Source organism: Taudactylus pleione, unplaced genomic scaffold (genome assembly GCF_031769625.1).
Source record: "Taudactylus pleione unplaced genomic scaffold, aTauple2 ptg000005l, whole genome shotgun sequence".
NCBI lineage: Eukaryota > Metazoa > Chordata > Amphibia > Anura > Myobatrachidae > Taudactylus > Taudactylus pleione.
In genome coordinates, this window is record NW_028284408.1 from 26,913,953 (window position 1) to 26,931,300 (window position 17,348).

Below are 17,348 nucleotides of genomic sequence, written 5' to 3' on the forward strand. Positions count from 1 at the left end.
TTGTGAATTAGGAGACAGATTGCCGTGAGGATATAAGTATGTAATCCCTCCTCTGTATGTACTATAATGAAAACCTATAAATAGAGTTATTTAGGCACACAAAAATAATACTCAATTTTTGTGCCCACATTTTATATTTTCTACCCAAAGTATATTTTACTTAAAAGAAAAAATGCCTGATTACTAGACCTCCTGCAAAATTGTGACACTATGTATAGTTCCTTGGAAGCAAAATTACAATGTATAAGCTTGCTGACATGAGTACATCTGCATACCTCCCAACATACCTAAAACCTATCACGTGAATGGGGGTGCGACCTCATGTTTATGAGGCCACACCCCTGGCTATGACATTTTGGGGGCGTGACACTCCCCACATTTCTTGTCACGTTGGGGGCGAATCCAGCACTCCGGCGGAACACGGCATCTATTCACAGAGTGTCCCCCTCAATCTCCCCCTGCGGGACATTGTGGCCTGCTAGCAGAACAACGGGGCAGTGCTCAAAAGCAGGACTGTATTTATAAAGCTTTATCTAACCTTTTTGCCACTAGGTAATGCCATCTTAGGATGGCTTTACATTTGGCGGTCTCGCAACATCGGATGTTTAGTTGGATGTTCCAGATGTGTAGCTGGATCCCCTCCTGGTCAAAACTCGCGTGTGCGCAAGAGGAGCCCTGGATTGTTAGTTTGCAGAGAAACTGTATTCTGCATCACTGTGCTGGGCAGAGATACAGAATGCAGCCACTGACTCACCAATTATACATTTTATTTGATTTTTAATTAAATATTGCAGACATATTAAGAGCAAAGCAGTTCTGGCCTGTAGGCATTGTACACTTAATGGTATATTACATTTAATAATCAATAACAATGCAGTTAAGTATACAACATATTTACAAGAATGTAAATCCTTTGTATTATATTGATCTTAATAGTCTTTTAAGGGCTTTCAGGAGTCTGTCTCATAGTTATGTATCAGTTTTCCAACATACAGTACATTTTAAGCTCCATCCATATTTTGCTATTGCACTCCAGACAGTCATTGATATATGTAGAAAATATCTAAAGCTGTTTCTCTTTTCAGCAAATACATTAATAAGGGGGAGATTTATCAAATCTTGGAGAGAGATAAAGTGAAGTTGCTCATAGCAACCAGCTTCTGTCATTTATCTAGCACAGCCTGGTTGGTTGTTATGGATGGCTTCTTCACTTTATCTCTCCCCCAGAATTGATAAACCTCCCCCTTAAATATTTGCCTTAAATATGTACTGCTGCTACAGACAGCATACAGTAGGATCGCTGAATCATTCGGATATAAGGGCCAAACTTTTAAATAACATTGTCACTGCTCAAACATTTGCTCATTTTACAATGTGTTTTTTTTAAATTAAAATATGTTTGAAAGAATACATGAGGAGGATGCCGTTTCCTTTAAACATTTGACAAACTTTACGTTAAACAAAATCTTTCATTTTATCAGCTGTTGTTTTTACAACTGCAACTCAAGTTTATTCCTTCCTCAATCCATAGATTCAGAGACCTGCAGCAAAGGCTGAAAACACAGCATATAACAATATTGATTTAATTGTTTAGGCTCTAGAACAGTTTGAGGTGCTTCAGGTTACCTATAGGCTACTATGTAACTGCAGTTTTGTAGCTGACAAAAATAGCAGGACTTCCTCATACATTTCTGCTGGAAAATTGGGTAAAAACACTAATATATGCTTTAGGCTTCTTTTAGTCATCTGTTTTTAATGGGCTACCTACGGGATGTAGTTATTATTCCGTCTGCCGGGATGCTGTCACTCAGAGTGCGGGCACCGGAATCCTGACACCAGTCAGAATCCCAGTGCTGGCATCCCGACAGTAAGTACTGGGGTTAGGGGGAGGGTTAGGGTCAGGGGTTAGGGTTAGGCACTGGGGGGGAGGGTTTGGTTAAGGTTGTGGTGGAGGGAGGTTAGGTTTAAGATGCTGGGAGAGAGGGTTAGGGGAAGGAGAGTATACTTACCTCCTTCAGTCGGGATTGTGACCCTGTCGGGATGCTGTCATCAGGATTCTGACCACCGGGATCCCGATTGCCGGCATCCTGTACCCAACCCCTTTCTAAAGTATATGCTATTTATGTGCAGCAGTCTTACCAGTACAACTGAAAGCACTGGTAGCGTCTTTAATGCATTAGAAGTAGGTCATGCCACATCCTAAAATGTTATATTTATATTTAGTGGGAACTACATCATTAACTCCTATTTCACCTATTTGACTGCAATTGTCGTGTTGAAAATTGCTAAGAAGCAGATAGGTGTAAACAAGCTGGAATTGTTTCCTATGGAGCAAACCGCTTGTTTGTTTTGTACAAAACAATGATACTAATTTGTAGCTGGCAACAAAGTAACTGCTTTGCTCAAACAAATGGGCTTTACAATAGGTAGTCTATGGATTTTACTCTGGTGTAATTAACAAAATATTAGCATCCAAATATGTTCCATCTGATAACTGATACATTACCCTCTCTCTGCTAAAAACAAATACATTCTTGTCTGCTGAATTCCTTACCGTAGATGTAGCACTGTTAAGAAATAATACAAATTAACTTTACTACATCATGGAGCAGTGTACTAGTGGCAGTATCCGCTTCCATCACATCACTGTAATTAGATAAAGAGACAGCTGTGCCAGCCTCATGCATTTCCCTCTCATGTGGGCCTGGCTGCTGATCAATGACATCCTGTAAATATACCAGGGTGACAGATGTGCTCTATGCCATTAGTGAGCTCCCAGGAGGCATCTATGGAGAAAGGAACATGTATATTAGTTAGGAGACGGCCAAAGTGTAATTGAAGAGAACATGTTGGATTCATTTATGAAAGTGTTTTCATGTTATATGTAGACAGTAATTTGCCCTTATTTAAAGGTCAGCAGTATAATAAAATAAATTGTAGCAGAAATACACCACTTGAATTAAACAGATTAAATGTTTGGCTAATAAATTAAGAGCCTCAATGATTTTCACAATATACATTTTTTTTACTATTAAATGTGAAAGACTTGTCCAAGTTAATATGCAGGGGTATAAGAAGGCATTTGTGGGCCCACAGCCACAAAATTTTCAGTGAGGAACACTGTCCTCTCATTTGCCATTTCCTCTGCTACTTACCTTATCGGGGTGGCTGCTGCCAAACTCCCTGCCCCCGTTACAGAATTTCATTTTGTAACGCTAAAATGATGGCTTATGCACATGGCATGCTAGGGCTTCTAAAGCATGCAGTGTCACAGCATGGAGCTCAGTAATCTATTCCTCAAGTGCAGCACTCAGAGGAGATGACAGAGGAGAGCAGTGCTCAGAGTACAGGTGGCAGGTACATGGGGCCTAGCAGCTAAGGCTCATAGGTTGTTAAAGAATTTATGGGCCCATGTTCAGGTTTCCTGAGGCTTCCCCCTCCCACATAGAAGTTGTTGTGCCTGCACTGTGTCATGGTCTTTGCTATCTTCTGCACAGGTGCTAGTGATATCTTCCTGCCATATAATCCAGATGCAGTCAGGGGACACCGACCAGTCAGTGGTGCTAACAGTTCTGAGTCCCATTACTGCCATCAAAGAGAGTTATCACAGTTCTGGGTGCAGGGTGTGCAGCATGAGGGCCTATAGATATGCCTCAGAGGAATGGGTATGAAGTCCCGGCAGCTGGCAGGTAAAATACTGATGCCGGAAACCCGATTGTTAGAGATCCCAACAGGGGCATGTAAGTATGTAACCCTACCGTCCCCCCCCAATCCTCCCTTGGTGGTGCCTAACCCTCCCCCCGGGGATGCCTAACCCTAACCCACATCCCTATAGTCTAACCCCAACCCTCCCCGGGGGGTGCCTATTCCTAAGTCCCCCCGTGGGTGCCTAAACCTATCCCTCCCCACGCACGGCTATGAGCTAACAGTGGCTGGCTTACCTACATTTGGGAAGCCATCTATCGAGATTGGTTGCGGCGTCTGGATCTAGGCAGGCATCACCATTTCGACGCCTGTCTTTAGTCTCTAGTCGGGATTTAGATGCCAGCATTTTGACAGATGGCTTCCCGGCCATCGGTCTTTTAACTACATCTCACCTCAGATTAGCAACAGGGCATACGAGGTGGACGCTCATGCCCCACCCACACTGGGTGACCCCAACACATAGCTAAATCATCAGCATGGCAGACACTGTGGCATATGTGAACAGGGGTTTCTGTATGGCATAATATAAATTGAGGGCACTACAGTGTGTCAAACACATTTGTGGTGCTGGGTGTATTTACTTATCATAATTTTAATAACATCACCAGTATATCATATTGACAATTTTATGCTTTGAAATCAGCCATCAAAAGGGTGTATCCAACCACCACAGAGGCTTGGCTAACAATTACAGAGTGCATGGTCTAGGTCCCCTTATAAATAATTGTAGGTTAGTGAATAAATATAGAGCTACAATACTGATTCAATCACTGGCAAGAACTGTGTTTATTATTTTATAACAGCCAACAAAAGAAGAGGACAGAGTGGTGTTGTGACCACCCACTTTGATTGGTGGAAGGGAGAGTAGTTTCTAAAGAAGCAAACCAAGCAACCATATTCATCACTGGTCCAGCTCCACCAGGTAACTACCTGAGTAACCATATATAATTTGAGTGCAGTCTCAAACCTGACCACTAGAAAGGATGGGTCTGACCAGTGGAGGGGGTGGGACCTCAGACAATAGAGCCCACATGGAATTTCCCCTGTACCACTGTGGGCCAGTTCGACCCTGCCCACCGAAGTAGAGATGGTTGTGAGGTATGGCATGGGTTAGCATGACAAGATGGCAGCAACAATAGAACACAATTTTGGTCTTTTTGATGGAAGCAGTTTGACAGATCAGAGTGTTGTTTGCCAAATGTTGGGCAGTTGCAATAATGCTTTCAATGGAACAGTTTTAGTGTCCTCTAAGCACATGTTACACAGGAAAGCACAAAAATATGCACGCATAAACCAATGCAATTAAAATATGAAAACATATAAATAACACACATAAAAAGCTTAATTTCCTTTACAATTCAGACTGGTTAGAAATCAAAATACAGTTAGGTGCATAAATATTGGGACATTGACAGAATTTTCATATTTTGGCCTCTATTCACCACCACAATGGCTTTGAAATGAAACAAACAAGATGTACTTTAACTGCAGACTTTCAGATTTAATTTGAGGGTAATTACATCCAAATCAGGTGAATGGTGTAGGAATTACAATGGTTTCTATATGTGCCTCCCACTTTTTAAGGGGCCAAAAGTAATGGGACTATCAACTCAAAAGCTATTTCATGGACAGGTGTGGGCTATTCCCTCGTTATTTCATTATCAATTAAGCAGCTAAAAGGTCTGGAGTTGATTCTAGGTGTGACATTTGCATTTGGAATCAGTTGCTGTCGACTCTCAATATGAGATCCAAAGAGCTGTCACTATCAGTGAAGCAAACCATCATTAGGCTGAAAAATCAAAACAAACCCATCAGAAAGCCCCCATACATCAGAGATTGATTGCAGCAATCGTGCAATTTGCAATCGATTGTGTATAAAAATCTTTCCCTTTTTCAATCGATTGTGGCAATTCTGCAATCTGCAATCGATTGAAAAAGGGAAAGATTTTTAAACACAATCGATGGCAAATTGCACGATTGCTGCAATCAATCTCTGATGTATGGGGGCCTAGAGAGATAGCAAAAACAACCCTCCCCTAGTGCCTAACCCTCTCGTAGCCTCACCCTAACCATCCAGAATGCAGAGTGTCGACATTTCACAGGTCGATATTGTGAACATATTGACATTATGTAGATGCCAAAAAAACTAAATATAACAGCGCCCGACTCAGACCTATGGGGAGATCATCTGCTGCAGTGATAAGGAAAGGGGAAAATTACAAATGCCACAAAACTAGTAAATAAAGAAATATAAAACTGCTGGTAATCTCAAAACAGTCAGACTCATATCAATTATAAAGTATAATATCTAGTTTATTTGTAACAACCAATAGATACTAATACTAAATAGGATAACCACAATCTCAGTCGCAGTAGTGACAATGTTGCTAAAAAGATTATCACATTGCATAAAAGCAACTTGAGCCTGTAAACTGATAATCAGAATATTAGATTAAACACATATATTAAAAAGTCTCATTAAGATATCGGGAATTGTGTCTCAGCTAATTTGTACTTGTAAAAATGGGACAATGTCAGATGACAAAAAATTACTCCATATAATTTCTTAATGTGACCATATACAGTAGTTCAGAAAAAGCATAATGGGTTACCTCAGTGGTTCCCAAACTTTTATAGAATCATGGCTCCCTAGAGTATCCGCATTTTTTCCATGGCACCCCTGGCCCAAAAGTTTCTTTGTTAGATATTCAGCAAAAATGAAATGTAATAAATTGTGCTTATATGTCACCCTTAGGTTCAGTTATATGGTGGTTGATAGGGCTGTGGTTCTTTTTGTCCACTACCTTTTTGATTGCCAGTCATTAGCACTGGTTTTACCTATCTCACTGACTAATAATCATTTTATCTGGTACTAGACCACCAACCCAAGGCATGTCTGCAAGTGCCCTGAGGCCCCCCAGGGTGCCATGGCACCCAGCTTGGGAACCACTGTGTTACCTGCTCCTTTATGTTCCAAAGCTTAATTTGCCGACAGTGGGAGACCAGCTGAGCACTTTTTCATGCATTATATGACAATGTAATATGGCTGCACTGAGTCCGGACTTCAGTGCAGTACATCCCCGGCTGTCACAGATTTAGCCACTCTGGTTCACGACCATAGTACGGCGTACACAGGCTGCAGGACCTGCCGGCTCTGGAAGGCAGTGAACCAGCGGCTGTCACAGATTTAACCGCCCAGGCTCCTGGTCTCTAAGCGGCGTGCTCAGACTGCAGGACCCGCAGGCTTCAAAGTTTAGTGATTTCCAAATGCCTTTTATTGCTTGTAGTGTTTTAGTGGGAGATGTACTAAGCTCTGGAGAGTGATAAACTACCAGCCACTCCGCTCCTGTCATCTTCCAGGCTGTGTTTGAAAAATGACAGGATCTGATTGGTTGGTAGTTTATCACTTTCCAATTTAGCACTTTCCAGAGCTTAATACATCTACCCCCAAGTGACAGCATAGGCTCTTAGTTATAGTGACTTTTAGCCTTGCCTCCTAGCAAGAGAGCTAACTGGTACTTTGCAGTCTCTCACCCAGATTCATATTTCTCTTCTTGGGAGATGAAGTATGAGAAGGCATTCTTTGTTAAAATAGGTCCGATTCTTCCAATCTCTAGGGAGCAACGTCCTTATCAATTATATCTTTCAGTGTTCCAGGAATATCCTGGGCTGCCATGTTGCCTGCACTAGACAGAGGACACATATGCGATTGAGGTTACTGCGCTGTTAAATCAAATCAGACTATGCTGGCTGTGAATATTACAGTATCAATATGTCTTCTTCTTGAATATGGCTGAAGATGCTTCTTGGCTTTTCCATTAATAACAGTTGGCCTAGGTGTATGTTTCATTGTGTTTGGAATCGACCCATATATGAAGTCTTGTTTCCATTTTGTCACATAAACGGATCCCTGAACGAGTCATCTTCTTCATTGATGATAACTTTGAGGCTTCTGTCATGTCTGCATTTGTTTTACACTTAAACATATAGGGGCCTATTTATTAAAGAATATTTGTGGGATATCCCCGAAAACACCCATTTCCAGAGGGTACCCGCAAATATTTGGGATCCCCTGATTGTAACAAGGTGGGACCACAGCAGATATCTCTATTTCCAACTGCAAAAGCAGCCCCCTTAGGTTGCTAAGCTGCTCGGACTTACCAAGCTTTGGAAATGCAAAGCTAGAGAGGGATAAATTATTGTTCTCAGTAAATGTTGATAACTTTATACTACTTAGTGAATTGGTTCAGTGCTGTGATTCAACTCCTGAACTGGACGAGAGCTCCTCCTATATATAACTATTTTTTTTTAATTGTCCTGATCATCAGTGTAGCCAAGTTTAGCATAGGCCTCGACATCAACCAAATCCTCCCCAGCTTTTACAAGCTGTATCACTTGCAGTTTCACATCCATGCTAATGCTTTCCCTAGAGATCTTTGATGCACAACCCTCACCGGAAAGAGCTGTCTATCTACCAGACACTATGGCCTGATTCTGAGTCACACACATCGGACGCACCATCGAAACTTGCACCAGCCCTAAGGCAGGTGCATTTTCTCCATCTGAGTAAGGCGTACTGTGGGCCTGATTCAGAGCCGGACGCTCTGACCAGAGCGCTCGCTCTGAATCAGTGCTCTCCTACCTAAACTTGGAGCGGCCTCTTGGACGCTCGCATAGCTGTGGGTTACCACCCACAGCTTTTGCGAGCGTCCATGATGATGGTCGTGATGGTCAAGACCATCGCGACCATCGGGCTTGCGACGAGACCCTGCGGTAGGGTCTCGGTGACTGCAAGCCCTGGAGTGATTTTGGCTCTATCAGAGCCAAAATCACTCCCACTGACATCACTAGTGATGTCAGTGGGGCCGGACCCAGACGGTAGGCGTTCCCATGGGAACGCCTCCGTCTGGCAGCCACGCCCCTGGCCTGCCCACCAAAGGGGGCGTGCTGTCAATCAACATCGACAGCACGCCCCCTTTGGTGCGAGACCTGGAGCGACGGCTTCCCCGTCGCACCCCGGGTCTCGCGCATGCGCACGACGGAGCTCCCTCCGTCGTGCGTATGCGCATTAGGGCACCATCAATCCACTTGCGAGCAGGTCTGAATCAGGCCCTGTGAGCGGTTATGCGTCTTTAGATGCAGCCGCTGACAGAGACATGCCCATATCTGCCTAGTCACCCCCCTGCTACCTACCAGGAATGCCCGCTATAATCCACACTCACTGTGTGCAAATATGTTCTGTGCAATAACAATCAGGAAGCATGAGCAGTGCAACGCGGAAGCAGTACTTAAAACATCGGACAACTGCGTGCATATCAGCACAGCATGTAGCTCAGAATCAGGCCATATGGGAAAAATGGCAAAATTTCTGAGATGTTTCCACACCACAGCGATTATTTGTTTCTGCGCACGTGTGAAAAGTCCTGAAAACCCTACGGCGCATGCATTCTTGTGCTGCTGCATACAGGACCGCTTACATCAGCAACGGCAAAACCATGGGCGTTCTGGGTGGTGACTGGGAGGTGGCCTGAAGTGAATACCGAAACAGGGCGTCTCATGGCCGTGTTATGGGAGCGGGCATGTTAATGTAAATGGCTGCGTTCTCAGACGCACAGATGCAGCCACAAAGGCCATGTTTAGCCAGAGTTCAGAAGGAGACACTGCACCTGCTGTAGGTAGGTGCAAGTGTCGATGGGGACCCACCAGCAGTGCTGCTACGTCCACAGACACTGAAAGTGAGCATCTCAGGGCATGTACAATCTGGCTCACGCTAGTACACAATGGGAAGGCTAAAAACTAGCATTTGTATATTATCACCGCTGCAACTCCGCAAAAAGCCGCAATGGCGTGCACTTCTGAATCAGGCCTAGAGCGTTAACTAATACTTGATTGGCTGAGAGTGTCTTAGAGAATATGTAAAGCACTCTCAATGACTGAATGTATTCTGTAATTGCGACCAGAAGATTTAAGTGTTCAGAATACATTTGTCATTAATTTAACAATAAATTGAATAAAATGTAACACCTGAGTAACAAATCAGCACCATGCATTACAGTTTTATGCGGGAGCTGAGTGTACAAAATTAATATGTATGTAGGAAAAATCTGATATTTGTAGATGCCAATAAATAAGAACGTTTGCTATGTATAATAAAAAAAAACTCAATTTGCTTACAATAAAAATGATTGACCTAATATTGGACTTTAGCAGGGAGCTATTTAATGTATGTTGCTGGCAGATTAGCTACTTTATGATGTGTAAAAATGGATGTGCTGTGATTGGTTCAAAATCAATGAGAGAGGATGGAATGAATTCAAGTTTTTAAAAGGAAGAGGGATGTTCCATTAATGGTAAGCAGCAGCTGCCTGTACCTCTCCATTAGCTGGTAATTGCCCTGGTCTGGCCTGGAAGCTCCCTAGGGAGGATGTAATGCATTTATCCCAGCTACAGTTTAGCTATCGCCCATTTTCCACTCTCTTTCTCCATCCCTTTCCTGACATAGCTGGCAGTTTCCATTCTGCTAATATCTGTCTTTTCTTTGAATTTATATCACACTATTCTGTCTATGATCTCATGAGAGGTCAACAGATACAACCTCAAATTAACCTACTTAAAGCATATACTCTGCTAAGGCATTTTTTCCTCACAAACCCTCACCTGACTTCCAGATACGCATTAATCCTGATATTAGCAGCATGCAACTTGCCAAAAATAGAATTATCGGTATACAATCGGGAAACCGGCAGCCGGCTTCCCGACTGTCATATCCCGGCGAGGGTGAAATGCCGGGCGTCTATATCTAGACGCATGTCATTTCCCCGACGCCGGGAGACGATTCCTTCGATCGGGATGCCGGGCGCCGCTAGCGGACAGCCGCGACAGGGAGGGTTAGGTTTAGGGCACCCGGGGGGGACTTAGGGTAAGGCACCCCCCCGGGAGGGTTAAGGTTAGGCTAGGGGGAGGGAGGGTTATACACCCCCGGGGGGGACTTAGGGTTAGGCACCCCCCCGCGGGACTTAGGTTTAGGCAGTGGGGAAGGAGGGGGGTTAGGGTTAGGCACTTAGAGGGGGGATTAGGGTTAGGCACTTGGGGGGAGGTTAGGGTTAGGCATCCCTATGGAGGGTTAGGGTTAGGGGGTTAGGTTAGTTTATACTTACCTTAGGGACGATCGGGATTTCCAGCGCTGTCGGGCTTCCGCTGCCGAGCTCTGCTGATCTGTCGGGCTGCCGCTGCCGGGAATCGAACTGCCGGCCATGCGGCAGCTGGGATTCCATACCGATTCCGAATTATCAAAGTGTTAGCTAAAAAATGTCCAAATAAGGTGTTATCTCACTGAAACAGTCCTAAATTGCAAAAATAACCTTTTACAGGATGTACGCACAGAATTGCCATTACCATGGAGATGGCAAATAAGGGATAAGGGGTTTTAAGTACAGGTTGGTATGCACTTTGGGTGACACTGAGTTGAACTAGTATGTATAGCATTATACCCCTTTTACACCAGAGCTAAAACCCAGGTTATTGCAGGGTTAACCCAGGTAGCTCCTTGGTGTAAAAGGGGGACAGGGTTGGATTTCCAGGTCGAGTGACCTGGGTTTAATTATGAACAAATAGACTATTACTAGCGCTTCAACAGTCGGCCGCACTTGACACTGAGGGAATAGTTTCATACAATGTTCCCTGCTTCCACAAATGAAAATACAAACAATATAGTGTCAATCTCATACAACTTGCAGGGTTTAACACGGAAATAACCTGTGAAATCCTGCAGTGTAAACGGCGCAATCTGGGTCACGATGACCTGAAGCACGCCGCATCCCGGCTTCAGTGGTGCTTGGGGATGACATCATCCCCAAGCGTCCACTACCACGCCGGAAGAGCCGGATGACTGCAGACCCGGTTCCGGTGTGAATTTCGCCGAATTTCCTGGGTCGGTGCCGGCCAAATTCCGGGTCTGTTCTGGTTTCGAACCCGGGGCCTGATTCAGAGCCGGACGCTATTTGCGCTCGCTCGTTCAGAAAAAGGGGCCGGCTATTTAAATTGAGCGCTCGCTCTTTGCGTTCTGTTGACGCCTCTATGTCTGAGCGAGCGAACGAAACATGCGCTCACTATTTTGTAAAGACGCCCCCTGGCCGCTCGCATCCTACGTCATCTCCGCTATTTATTAGATTAATCGAGTACATCGAAAAGCGTCTGAACTGCTCGCAGTGCTTGTGGTTGGATTTTCCTACCGCAATCATGCGAACAGTTCAGGCTAAGAAACAACCAAGTGACGTGGCCGATGACGCTGCTTTGTTAATTATGCACACCCTTAAAACGCCAGTTTTGACCCTTTGGCACGCCTGCGTTCGGATCACCACTCCCCGTTTTCAAGCACCTTCCCCTGTTACCACCCACAAACGCCTCATCCTGTCACTCAAATTAGCAGGCACTCGCTATTTTGCGAGCGCTCGATTTCCGACCGCAATGACTGGTTGGCGCATGCGCATCGCTCGGAGCACATGCGCGAGACCCGGATAGCGACGGGCAATCCGTCGCTCCATGTCTCGCACCAAAGGGGGCGTGCTGTTGATGTTGAGTGACAGCACGCCCCCATTGGTGGGCAGGCCGGGGGGGTAGCTGCCCAGACGGAGGCGTTCTCATGAGAACGCCTACCATTTGAGGGCGGCCCCACTGACATCACAAGTGATGTCAGTGGGAGAGCTTTCGGCTCTGTTTGAGCCGAAAGCTCTCTGGGGCTTGCGGCCATGAGACCCTACCACAAGGGTCTCGTCGCAAGCCCGATGATCGCGATGGCCTTGACCATCGCGACCATCATCCTGGTCGCTCGGATTAGCTGTGGGTTACCACCCAGGAGGCCGCTCCATAAAAAAAAGGACGCCCTGATTCAGAGCGACCACACTGTCAGAGCGTCCAGCTCTGAATCAGGGCCTCTGTCCATTGTAGTCAGTGTCATCTGTTGTAGTGCGCCCTGCTGCCCCAAGGCAAAGAAAGCGGGTAAACTTGGTAGGGATGCGGCTGAATGCTCTATCCTGGCGGCAGCTGTGATATACACCCAGCTGATCCCCGGTAAGCTTACTATTCCCGCAGACTCCCTGCAATATGAAGCAGCATTTGGAGATACAGTCAGTGTTATTGGGCTCCCCTCTGGCAGAGTTGGATGCTCTGCAGCCCCAGCGTTGTAACCACACTGAAGTATCATAAATGTCATGGAAAATAAGAACATTTCAAAATATTTCTGACCAGGTCACAAAAGCACAGTTTGTGGGGAATAATTGCCATTTTCTACACTCTGGCATAGGCAATAAGGAAATAACACTTCAAACACAAGGACAAACAAAAAATAACATTTGTTACATAGTGTTATTGACTTGGTGTAAACCAGGCACATATGCTGCCAATATGGAGCCGGCCTAATCTCAAGATGTGTACGGCTCTGAATGTGAGCGGAATATGCTGTTTTTTAGCATCACTTAATACCATTTTGCTACTAACTTAGCATCATTTACTAACTCTCTGTTAATCCTGTAACTCTAACACAAGTTCAGAGAGTGGTAGATATAGAGTTGTTATAGTAGCATCACACCAGCATTTAGAAGCATTTCTGCTGCTTAGAGATGCTTACTTTTTACGAAAGTGTTTTTGAGTGTTTTCTTTTTATCTTTTAGGAATAATGCTCTGTTAGTCCAAACGTTTTTCATAGCTTGTGTGGGACACGGTACAGTGTTCTACATTAAAAAGAAATGTGGGTCTGGGGATTCCATCATGTGCAATTACGGATCGGCACATCACAACAACCAAGATCGCTGATTTTGCCTTGCATTTGCACCCCATAAAGGTGTTCAAGAAAATGTTCAGCTACCGTAATATTTGGAAATATGCTTATCCGCTGCCCGCACATCACATCCCGACATTGCGCTGCATTGAATCGCACCCTTGGGGTTCAACACCTTTTTCTGCTAGGGGCCAATGCTACATGTACCTTTTGTGAGTGTTACAAGTTTAGGTAACAGTGTGCTGTCAGAGGACAGATCTCACAATTCAGGAAAAGCACTGTAGCACGTACAGTACCACTAGCACTGACACTGAGGATCAAATATCACTACAACCTAATTTGCATTTCACCATGTGTCCATCTATTTTTGACCTAGCCTAACATACATTATTAATTACAGGTCTGTGATGAAAAAGCTTTTTTAATGAATTTATGTGATACTTATAGATTTTTGGCTTCTGAACACGAAAATGACTCCCGATTTTGCATATCACATCACGTTTTTCTGCAAAATGTGTATTTATGAATGTAATTTTTTTTATATTCTTTACAGTAATGTATTCTGCCTACATTTATTATAAAACATTGACTTAAATGAATTCAGTCGGTAGTATAGAACATTGCAATTCAGTGCTCGTCATAAAACTTCCCCCCGCCCAGTGCCAGATTAAGGTCCACATAGTACTGGAGGTGAAATTTACAAAAGGCCTAAACCCCATACTGTCTAAAGGAACATTGCACACACACAACAACTACAATGTGAGCTGGCAAAGGTGGAACCAAATATAACAGATGCAACACAGTTTTGCACTGTGCCGACTCATTTTGACCCCTGCCTACCACCACATACACACACATGTACACTACACACACACACACACAGTATATATACAGTACACACCACTCATACAGTACAAGTGATTTCAAATTTTTAGGCAATGTCAAGGATCCAAACTACAAAGAAATTGTCAGGGAAATGCGTAATAGTTACAGAAACCTTGGCTGCAATATGAGTTTAAAAGTACATTTTTTGAATTCCCATTTTGAGCATTTCCCGAATAATCTCGGAGACTCCAGTGAAGAACAGGGTGAACGGTTCCACCAAGACATTAAAGATGTAGAAAGAAGATACCAGGATCGTTGGGACATCAGCATGACGGCTGACTACTGTTTGATTTTATTGTTATTTTATTATGTAATTAAGACAATAACACAGTTATATCATCTACACTTTTCATATTTCACAATAAATATGTCAAAAACATTTAAACTTCCTTTTTTTTCTTAAAAATGTATGTAACCCCCTTATAGGTAAATGTAATGTGCTATTTTTTTTTAATATACTATTTCTTGATGTACACAGGAGTATAATTAAGAATATAAAAGTATTATTAAAAAAGCTTTCAATACCTTAAATTTCGCAGATCTGTGTTATTAATCTCTTTTTTTTTTATCTTCCTTATGTTTTAGTATATATTGTTATTTTCTGTGATTTTGGAATAGAGGTCTTCTCAATGCAGTCCCGCTTTTATTTTCCCTACCCAGTGGCAGGGCAGTTTCTAGGGTTTGAGGCTCCCAGTGCGAGCAGTCAAAATGCGCACCCCCCCCCTCGAAGCAGTAATATCGTGGAGTGGGCGTGGCCTCATAGTGAGGGGGTGCGGTATCACAGTATGGGAGTGTGATCTCAAAAGACCACAGAATGTCAGCCACTGTGACTACTGAGCCCAGGGGTGGCAAACCTGTCAGAGGCAAAGCGCTGAAAAATATATGTAGCTAAACAAAAGACAGCATGCGCACGCCGCAGGCGCGCGCTCAAAAAATGGGGTGTGGCCCAGCTGTCACAAGCCCACGCCGAATTTCTGTGTGCATGCCTTTGGTGTGACATTTGCAGAAGTATGACCTTGCATGACACTCGTTTTTAGTGCGTTGGGAGCGAATCCAGCACATTGAAAATACAAGCCAGATCCACATATAATACACTGCAACAAACCACTTCCACATAATATATTGGAAAAGCCAGAGGCACATAAACTACGTTTTAAAACCACATCCACCTCAAATACATTATTAAATCCAGAACCACATAAAACACATTGAAAAAACAAGATTCACATAATACACACTTCATTCCAGCCCCCTCCCTTGCCATTCCATCCCGACAGGTCTTAGGCTTCCCCCCCACTGGCTCTCAGGCAAAAGTGCCCATTATGCAGTGCCCCCTGTAGTTGTCCCCATATGCAGTGTCCCCTGTATTTATGCCCCTTATGCAGTGCCCACAGTGGTAGTGCAACTTATGCAGAGCCCACAGTAGTGGTGCCCTTTATGCAGTGCACCCAGTAGTAGTGCCCCCAGGAGTGGTGCCCCCTATGCCATGCCACCCTTAGTAGTGCCCCCTGTAGTCATGCCCCCAATAGTAATGGTCCCTGTTGTAGTGCCCCAGTAGTAGTGTCCCCAGTTGTATTGCCCGAAATATTAATGCCCACTCTATTAGTGCCCCCAATAGTAATGCTCCCTTTGTAGTAGTGCCCAAAGTAGTAAAGCCCCAAGTAGTAGTGCCCCCAGTAGTAGTGCCCCTGGGCCCTGAGTAATGCCCCCAGTAGTGGCACCTCCTAAGCAATGCCCCCAGTAGAAGTGCCCCCCGAGTAATGTCCCCAGTAGTAGTGCCCTGGTGCCCCCAGTAGTGGTGTCTCCCCCAGCAGAAGTGCCCCCAGAGTATTGTCCAGGCTGCCTGCACATAAAAAAAAAAACACTAATACTTACCTTCAGCCCCGCTCCAGCGTCAGCTCCGCTCGGCTGCTCCTCTGCACAATGGGAAAGACGTCATGACGTCCTCCCATAGTGCACACTGGGGGAGCCGGGAGCCGGAAGCCGGAGGCTCCGTCTCTCCGGCTGCTCAGCTCTGCCGGGCGCCCGCTGGTAACTGAATCTCAGCGGACGCCCGGCAGTTAACAGGCTGTTTCTGCTGCAGAGGTCGGAGGCGGCGCGCCCCGTGCGATTGCACGGGTCGCCTGCCCCTAGAAATGGCCCTGCCCAGTGGTATGGTCAGACATCCCTAAATATTCAGAGTATGTACACATCTTTTTATATTTATTTGTCTAATCCTAGTGTATAATTTACAGTGATAAATACCAAATACATAACACCACATAACTCAAAAATATTATATTGTAGAAATTAAATATGCTACAAGTATTTTTCCTGCTATGTTATTTTTATGCATGATTATTCAAAAGTTATTAGCAGTTAATGAGAGACATGGATCCTAGAAATTTACAAAAGAAGTTGGTGACCAGCTGGAACTGTTTTGTTGATGTCTAAGACAGTGGTTCCCAAACTCTGCACCGCGGCACCCCTGCGGCCGGAGGGAAGCTGCTGTCAGCTTTTTTTTTTTTTCCAGGCCTGGCCAAAACATCGATCATGATCTATTAGCTCGCGGCCAGTAAATCATGATCAACTTTCCTACAGAAACTGGAACTCTGGCTCTGAAGCTACAAGAGACTAAAGTAGCCTCTGATCGCTTCAGCATTTCCAGTAATGCAGTGCGCGAGTGTGCGGGTGATATAATGACGCGCATTGCATCACTGGGAACTTGTGAGGATCCAGCTTGATCCAGCCAGTGCAGCGGCAGCGGGAGTGACAGCAGGAGGAGCGGTCCCCAGCGTGAACTTCAGTCAGGTAAGTTCTGCACAGGGGTGTGGGGGCTACTAGTGGGGGCACTACCTAAGAGGTACTAGTACAAGGGGTACTGCATAATGGGCACAACTACAGGGGACTTTACATAAGGGGCACTACTACAGGGGGTATTGCATAATGGGCAGTACTACAGTGGGCAATACATAAAGGGCAGTACTACAGGTAATTAATTTGG